The sequence below is a fragment of the Podarcis liolepis genome (genome assembly GCF_965112155.1).
Source record: "Podarcis liolepis genome assembly, chromosome: 17".
NCBI classification, from domain to species: domain Eukaryota; kingdom Metazoa; phylum Chordata; class Lepidosauria; order Squamata; family Lacertidae; genus Podarcis; species Podarcis liolepis.
The window spans coordinates 11,271,682-11,280,267 of NC_139571.1; the positions used below are offsets into that span (position 1 = coordinate 11,271,682).

Here is an 8,586-nt window from a genome sequence, read left to right on the forward strand (position 1 = left end):
TGATAACAAAAGAATATGCCCGGACTTTGAAAGTCATCTAATCTCCCTTGCTGTATTGTTTAATTAGTGTTTTTATGGCGCAGTCAAGTAATTTCGTTGTCCCCAAAGGGGGCAATGACAATAAAGATATTATTATTATTATTATTATTATTATTATTATTATTATTATTATTATTATTATTTTACCCTTCAGTGGCTAATTAAGAGTATTTGCAAGCATAAGTAAATTAATTTACATGACAAAATTTACTGAAGGGTTCAACGAATACAAATCTCAAATTTAACCTGGGCCAAAGTGACTCTGGAATGTGAAAAGCAGAGTGCGTGTGCGTGCACCAATATTAATATTTGTTCTCTTTGTTCTCTTATCACTTCCAGTAGCTTTATCTCAGTATTATAAGATAAATATAAAAGGTCTGTTGCACTGCTGCCGTAATCACCTTTTCGCTAAACAGTAAGTGCAGTGTTCATAGTGCAATGACTGACTCAGCAACCACAGGATCCTGGAGTTCTGAGCCAGGATCCTGGAACACCAGAGAAGCTGAAGCAGCTGCAGAATCTTTGACCTCTCCTGCCCTGCAGTTACAGGAAACCATGATTCCAGCAGAAGGTCAGGTGGGGACAGATCCTTTTCTTCTTTTTCCCGTCACTTACTCAGTCTCCATTAATAAGCACTTTGCCTGCCGATGGCAAGCTGCAATCACAATAGCAGCGGTCTGGTATTTCCTCAAGGAAAATGAATGACCCTGGAGGAAAGTGACCAGCCCAAGATAACATCGTCATAGGTGTTTACCCAAGGAAGAGAAAGACACCTATAGGGTAAAGGTCTGGAATTTGGTGGTGAAGAATTTAAGAATGAATGAAAACCACAAATCAGTCATGGTTATGCAGAAATTGTGTACAGTGGATCACTGCCAATGTCACTTACAGGAGCCACGTAATAGGTCTACGCATGGCAGGGCAAGAGGAAAGGAAGCCCAGAGGGGACTTTAAGCAAACTGGAACTGGTGCCTATCCAGTTCTGTTCCTCTGCACAAACATGGAATGCCCCCCTCCGAGCACAATTCAAAGTGTTGGTGCTGACCTTTGAAGCCCTAAACGGCCTCGGCCCAGTATACCTGAAGGAGCGTCTCCACCCCCATCATTCAGCCCAGACACTGAGGTCCAGCGCCAAGGGCCTTCTGGCGGTTCCCTCACTTCGATAAGTGAAGCTACAGGGATCCAGGGAGAGGGCCTTCTTGGTAGTGGAGCCTGCCCTGTAGAACGCCCTCCCATCAGATGTCAAGGAAATAAACAACTATCTGACTTATTTAGAAGACATTTGAAGGCAGCCCTGTTTAGGGAAGTTTTTAATGTTTGATGTTTTATCGTGTTTTTAATATGCGTGGGGTATAAATAAATTATTATTATTATTATTATTATTATTATTATTATTATTATTATTATAGATGAAAGAGCCATCTGGAGATGGAGGGACATAACCCAAGATCTCTTCTTGTACAATTGTTCTCTTGACATACACCTTCTGATTGGGAAGAGCCTGAAAATGTATTAGCGCAGTGGTTCTACCATCGTTGTGCTGGTGGAGCCCCTATGTTGGTGGCTCAAAGGGGTGGACGTGGAGACATGGTGGGGTTGGAGCAGAGCATGGCCACGGAGTTATGCTTGCTCAGAATGTGCTCCCTCCCCCTACCTTGTTGGGGTAAAGCTACAAAAGGTCTGGTACCCGTTGGAACATTCCCTTTGAAATCAATGGGCTGCTCTCCTCTCCATCTCCATTGGAGGACAGGAGTCTAACTAATGCGAGCACCAATCACGGCACAGCACCAGGGATGTAGAAGACCAACCAGGGGACACAGGAATTGATGGCCTCGGGAGAGGGGAGGCTATGCCACTTTGCCTCAGAACCCACAGGAACTCAAGTGGACAGGCACCTTGAAGAAGAGCCAAGGCAACAACAAAATAGGCGAGGGGGTGGGGGTGGGGAATAACACTTGGCTTCTTCTTCTTCTTGGCTTCTCCAAACCACTGCAGCTCTGTTTAAGTATGTTGCAGGCAGAGGTGCCTGCTAAGAACCTTGACTCTACTGCTGCAAATGAGGATTCCTACACATTTGTGACTCCTCTTAGAACTGAACCCAGGGAAACACCATTGGAACCAAGTGACTGCTCTTCCCAGATAGGTCAAGCCAGGAGAGTAGCCATCCCTAGTAAACCCAATATAAACCAAAGGGGATCCTCCACTAGAGGGCCTTTAACCTTCCTATGTCCTAGTTGGTAAGGGAAGGATCCTGTCTCACTCTGGAATTATATTTGTCCTGAAGGGAGGGTATGCATCTATCCCACTATTTAAGAGCATCAGCTATAGAGGAAGCAAAGAGTCCCTGGCCGAGATTTGGGGGAGGATATTAAAACTGTTGCATGTAAAACCAAACAGGTACAGGCATTTCCATGTGGTCCAGTTAAAATAATAGAGTCATGGAGCTGGAAGGGACCACAAGGGTCATCTAGTCCAACTCCCTGCAATGCAGGAATCTTTTTGCCCAGCGTGGGGCTCAAACCCACAACCTTGAGACTGGTTCAGCATCCCCACCCACTGGCTGCACGAAACTGCCTGTATCCTCTCACTTGACACCTGCTTGCTTTTCCTGGTCAACATCATTTCCCCAAGCACCCCTTTCCTTGACCTGCTTTTCCTCTGGTTGGGCTCTGGTTGGGACCCAGAAGCCACCATAAAAAAGCAGCTGGGCGATGGCAGCTTTTTGGGGGAAAGGGCAGGTAGGCATGGTTCATCACTCTCTTCTTGCCCAAAGCTTTCCCCCTTTCATTTGCCCCTTTTGCGCTATACGTGTTTGGCGTGGCCTGCAATCTGACCCGTGGCATTGATCATCTAGCCTGGCACCCACCCACCTGCGCAGAGGAGAGAGAAGAGAAGATGTGGAGAAGGGGTCTTGGTCCAAGATGCATTCAGTAAACCCTCCTGGCCCTTCATATTCAGGCCATGTGAGGGCAAACTGGCTACCATATGCTTCACTTTGGGCTGCCCAGAATAATCAGCCAGGAGGTTTATATGGGCAACAGGAGCCCTAGATTCTCTGGTATCTGACTTCTGGTTCAATTCGCATTGCTGGACTGGCCAACGATAGGGCTGGGAGGTACCTCAGAATTACCATCTTGCTCCATTCTTCTTTCCCATTAAGCTGGATCTCAGGAACTGTAGGCTTTTATTATTTCAAAGGGAAAGCAGTCATGATCCCTTCCACCTCTACAGTTCTCTGAGACTATTATTCTACTGCAACCTCTGAGGCCATTTTGCAAGGTGCACAGTCTAACCAAATCAAGTGTGAAGAAAACATCCTCTGTTCCCTTTTAGGACTATTGCCTAGTCAGTGGTAGATTTGGGGGTCTCAAATTTCTGCGGTGCCCTGTGTGATGCCAGTTTGGTGTCCCCTGCTTCTCGAGGCTCCATGCCCAGGGTGGCCGAACCTCTAAATCTGCCGCTGGCCTAGTAACAGTTCAATCACACATACACACCCTTTCCCTTTTCTTTTTGGTTAACGTCCACCCTGAACAAGAATTCTGATGAACTTGGAAGCTTGCTCATTACTTTCAATCCATGTTATTAAAGGAGCTTGGCTGCTGTCGCTCTTTGGATTTTATCTCATGGGCCGCCATGGACCAATAGGTGTGCCTGTATTGCTTTCAGATTCATAGTGATTCATACGTTCCCCTTCTCTAGTTCTGTTCTTCATGTTATTTGTTTAAAAGGATCTCCTCTTGCTTTAGAAACTTGTTCACCCTATTGTTAAATATAGTTTTTGATAAACGATTTCCTTATAGGTCTTAATTACTTGAGAGCATTTTGCTGAGATTTTTTTGCTGCCTTTGCCCTTTTCCACACTTCAATCCTGGCTCTAGTACAACTTGAGCTACCTGACTTGCCTTTACTGCAGAAGAAGCAACAGCTGGACAACAAATCTAAGCCGACTACCACCTGCCCCATCAGGCCTCATCGTATTTCCCTTCCATTGCTGCAGCTTTCTGCTGAATATGGAGAAATGGTCCAGGCACACCTATTGTGCTTGTTTTGGGTGGTCCCACCTTGCACTGAAGCAGAATGGTGAAAAATCTTATTTTAGTAACAGAGTAGGAGCAGGGAGCCCCGCAATGAAATCTCTGCACGTATTTCAGAAAGTAACAATCTCAAAAGTTGTTGAGTTTTGAGCCACTTCTGATAGAGGTTGCCATATGTCCAGATTTCCCCAGACATTTCAGGGATTTCCGCCAGGATGCTGTCCCCAACAGCTGAATCCCTGATATGTACAGAAACCCTCCCTAGCACAAGCCTCACACCCTCTGAGTTAGGGAACAATGTGGAATCACTCGCTTTCCCCCCTTTCCTTCCCTGTTTTGTGTGCCTGCAAGGGCAAACTTTATTATTATTATTATTATTATTATTATTATTATTATTATTATTATTAAATACAGCTGCCTTGTGGAACATCTCTTCTGCATAAGTGAGCTGTTTTAAAAATTATTTTAAAAATTCCAGAAACCTGCATCCTTTTCTGTTGGCCAACAGAAGCAAAATAGAAAGGGTGTGTGTGTGTAGGGATAGATGGGACCACAGAAATGCCACCAAAACCCACCCCCACAATGCAATTTTTGTATTGGATTTACTTTCCATTTTTGGATTTTCCCTGTTGAAAATCCATTGGCTGCCAGTTGGATGGGGGAAATGTCATGTGCACGCACCCAAAATATCAAGGTATGTGCCGCGCCACACTAAACTCCCTTGTGGACGAGCCTCTCATGAAAGGCATAAGAAAGCAATGACACCCTCTAAAATGTTGAGCCTATTAATAGCTGACAACTTGGTTCCCCTCCTCTAATATTAGGAACCCAAGTTCTTTCAGAACTTGCCTCTATGCATCCGTGGCTCAATAAACAGGCTTGACATGATTATCTGAAAGGTTACACACCTGTGTGTCGCTTAGCAATAAAAGGAGCACTCGGGGCCTCCATTTTTAGCACTGCCTTTCAAGGGATCACTAACTATGGCACCTTCCAACATAAATTGGAAAAAAAACAGTTAAACAGGATGAGGAAGGGATTAGCAGAAAGAAACTGAATACTAGGAGTTCAAAGCTAGGGTGGTCATTTGAAAAAGGTTACAGGAAGAAAGGTTCAGTGACATTGCTTTAAAATAAAATAGACTCATAAACCATTCAACAAAGGAAAGGGCAGGGTTTTTTTTTAAACAATGAAGATACAGGAGCAAGTGTTTTGAAAAGAGGCTCTATTGTTCTTCCAAAGTGGACTTTAGCTGCAGTGGTGTAGCAGCGTTTGCTGGTGCCCGGGGCCACGGAGGATGAACGAAGCCTATTGTGCCAGCCCAGCCCTCACCAGCAGCACCAAGTGGGACTGTGCTGCACTGCCTGCCTGTGCAGGGGGGAGCCCAGCTGGTCGATGCAGCCCTTGATGGGCAAATTCCCCTGATGCCCGTGGAGAGGAGTGCCAGACCAGGCCACTCTGGGGTCACCCCTTGCCCGCCTCCTTTTGTCTATGCCTATGCCAGCTCACTGTCCAAGCAAGGAGTGGGTGAGCACTGGCCAGGCAGCCATTCAGCGAGGGGGCCAGGGGTGTGACAGTGAGACCACCCTGGAATTAGGAGCCCAGAGACCCCTAGCAGCAGGCAGGGTGAGACAGGGTTCCCTGAATGGGGATGCCTGGTTTGTGCCCCCTCAAAATTGTGCTGCCAGGGCCATGCCCCCCTGCCTCCCCCCACACTACACCTCTGTTTAGCTGACCAGGCTCTTAAAATGTATCAGCACTGCCAGTTGCTATTGATATTTCTTTGCCCGAATCCTACACGCCACCTGACCCTTCTTGCTGCTTCCATTGTGTGGCATCACCGCACCATAAGACCCCTTCCTTCTGGGTCCTGCCGTTTGCACTGTTGTGTTTTGCACATGAGAGGGAGAAGGAAGACACAACAGTCAGCACTTCAGGGAGTGGGAAAGGCTAGCTTGGTCCCCAGCTTCCATCTATTTGCAGCTTTCCCCTGTGCATACTTTTACACTGTGAGCTCCTTGGGGCAGGTAACTTTGCATTTGCTTCTTATGCACCATGAATTAGTTAACAGCCTCCCAAAGTTACTAGGTCACATAATAGACACATAAATTGCTAGGCTGGCTTTTTACTTGGAGGGGGAGCGGGACAAATGAAGCATTTCATCCCATCTGTACCAAACCTGAGTAAAAATGTGGTTAGCAACCAGAACAGGGTTGCCATACGTCCGAAATTTCCCAGACATACTTGGAATACTGCAGTTGGAAGCAGTGTCCAGGCAGAAATGTAAAATTCAGACATATGACAACCCATGTTGGCAGTGTCGTTTTTGTCGATTTTGCTTTAAAAAAGCTCAAAAACATCGGATTTTTTGCAATTTTGCCAAAAAACTCAACAAACAACTTTCCCCTCCAAAAACTCAACAACTTTGCCCTCCCCAAAAAATTCAACAACTGCCCCCCCCAAAAAAAAACACTTCAGCAACTTTTGTGTCCTGATTTTCACTGTTTAAAAGATGGCAACCTTAGACTAGGTCTCCTCCACAGTCAGTATAAAAACACAAGGGGCTGCCATATGAGAGACAGAGGGCTCAGCCCCCAGCCGTCATTTGTGTTTTTCATTTGGTTTTCTAATAACTTTTTTTACTTTCTGTATGGTATGGGTGTAAAGGCTGTCTTTTCCTTTTTCGTTTCTTTGTTCTCTCTATTTCTGTAATAATTAAATAAATTTTTTTTAGAGAAAAAAACCCGCAAGGGGCTTCCACATGAGAGACAAGAGTGTTCAGCCCCCAGCAGCCCCCATCTCACTCACCTGCATACATCTCCTGGTCACCGTTGGTGACCAAGCAGATGGTTAAATAAATACATGCCTGCTCTATGAAACACCTTTGCCATCTTCAATTTCAAGGAAATCTCATTCAGTGCTCCAGTTATTTGTTCTCTCCCTCCTTGAGGGACCTCTTAGTGGTGCCTTTCTACCCCTCTCCCATTCTCTTCTCTGAGGTGCCTTTTGCGGCATCTCAGGTGAGCACTTACCTGCCCGAGGTGCTGTTCACTCAAGGTTGCCGCCTGCCTTTGACAGAATACTCCGGCTGCATGTCAGCTGCAATTTACCTTTCCCCGGGGAGGGTGTGGCACAAGAGGAAGGGACAACGCCTACGTCATCCAGCTAAAACAGAGGGGAGGGAGCAGGGACTCTGCTTCCAGGAGACTCTTTTTTCCAGGATCATTGAAGCACCTGGAAGGACTCACCACCTGCATGCCAATCCCATGCTGAATCTCACACACACCAGAAAAGAAGAACATGCCCCTCAGAACCCAAAGCCAAATACAAGAACAAGATGAAACGGATAAATTTATTTTATATAAATGTATTTTATATAAAGGGACACGGGTGGCGCTGCGGTCTAAACCACAGAGCCTAGGGCTTGCCAATCAGAAGGTTGGCGGTTCGAATCCCTGCGATGGGGTGAGCTCCCGTTGCTTGGTCCCAGCTCCTGCCAACCAGTTTGAAAGCACGTCAAAGCGCAAGTAGATAAATAGGTACCACTCCAGTGGGAAGGCAAATGGCATTTCTGTGCGCTGCTCTGGTTTCACCAGAAGCGGCTTAGTCATGCTAGCCACATGACCCGGAAGCTGGCTGCGGACAAACACCAGCTCCCTCAGCCTATAGAGTGAGATGAGTGCACAACCCCAGAGTTGTCCGTGACTGGACCTAACGGTCTCCTTGGCTCAGGGGTCGCATAACTCCATACCCTCCAACATTTCTCTGATGAAAATAGGGATGTCTTAAGGAAAAGCGGGAGATTACGGGATCAAATCAGAAACCGGGATGGCTTCTGTAAATCTGGGACTGTCCCTGGAAAATATGGACATAGCTGAGGGTCTGCAAAATGCTGTATCCCACAGCAATCATAATATGAAATATACATTCCAAACAAGTTGTGCTTGAAAAGACCAGGATAGGTAACAGAACTGGAGGTGCCCATTATGCAGCAGCAAAACAAATATGACGTTATCCAAGCAATGAAAATTTCCCATGAAAATCAAGGGGCTTTTCTGCCTGAAGCAAAGGGCAAGAAGATGCCATCTTCCACTTCATATATAAAAGCTCAGCAGACCACTGAATCTGCTTTAAACATCCTCCATTGCACCTTGAGGTCAGTGGCCTAGTTTAGTGGGTGCAGGACAGGCTGCCCAGTGTACAAACACAGAGAACTTTCTCCACTGATAGACCCTTCATATTTCCCGCCTGAGGCAGCTGCCTCACTCTTTCCTCATGGCAGGGCCGGCCTTACTCTTGAGTCAGATGTGCAAAATACAACAAAGGGATAAATAAGCCCACCCATTTATTTTTCCCCACAGTAGATTTTATTAAAGCTTAAACGAACATATACAAATGTTAATATCAACTACAAAATCACTTTTTATAATGCAAAAAAGCATGAAAAACCCTAATCTAAATAAAAACAAAAATAAAGGAAGAAGAAAGAAAGAAAAAAGAGAGAGAGAAAAGG

General features: G+C 45.8%; 1 protein-coding gene across 3 annotated transcripts in view; it reads right to left on the minus strand.

Moving 5' to 3' along the window:
• Positions 1–7,311, minus strand: part of LOC310697098 (beta-1,3-galactosyltransferase 1-like) — a 125,984-nt gene extending 118,673 nt beyond the window's left edge. For 2 of the 3 annotated variants that reach the window (XR_014520930.1, XM_083483412.1), the window contains exon 1: positions 7,106–7,311. The gene's annotated coding sequence lies outside the window, so the exon portion shown is untranslated. The remainder of the gene's footprint in view (positions 1–7,105) is intronic. The other variant, XM_083483414.1, reaches the window with a different exon arrangement.
• Between the last annotated feature and the right edge of the window lie 1,275 nt (positions 7,312–8,586).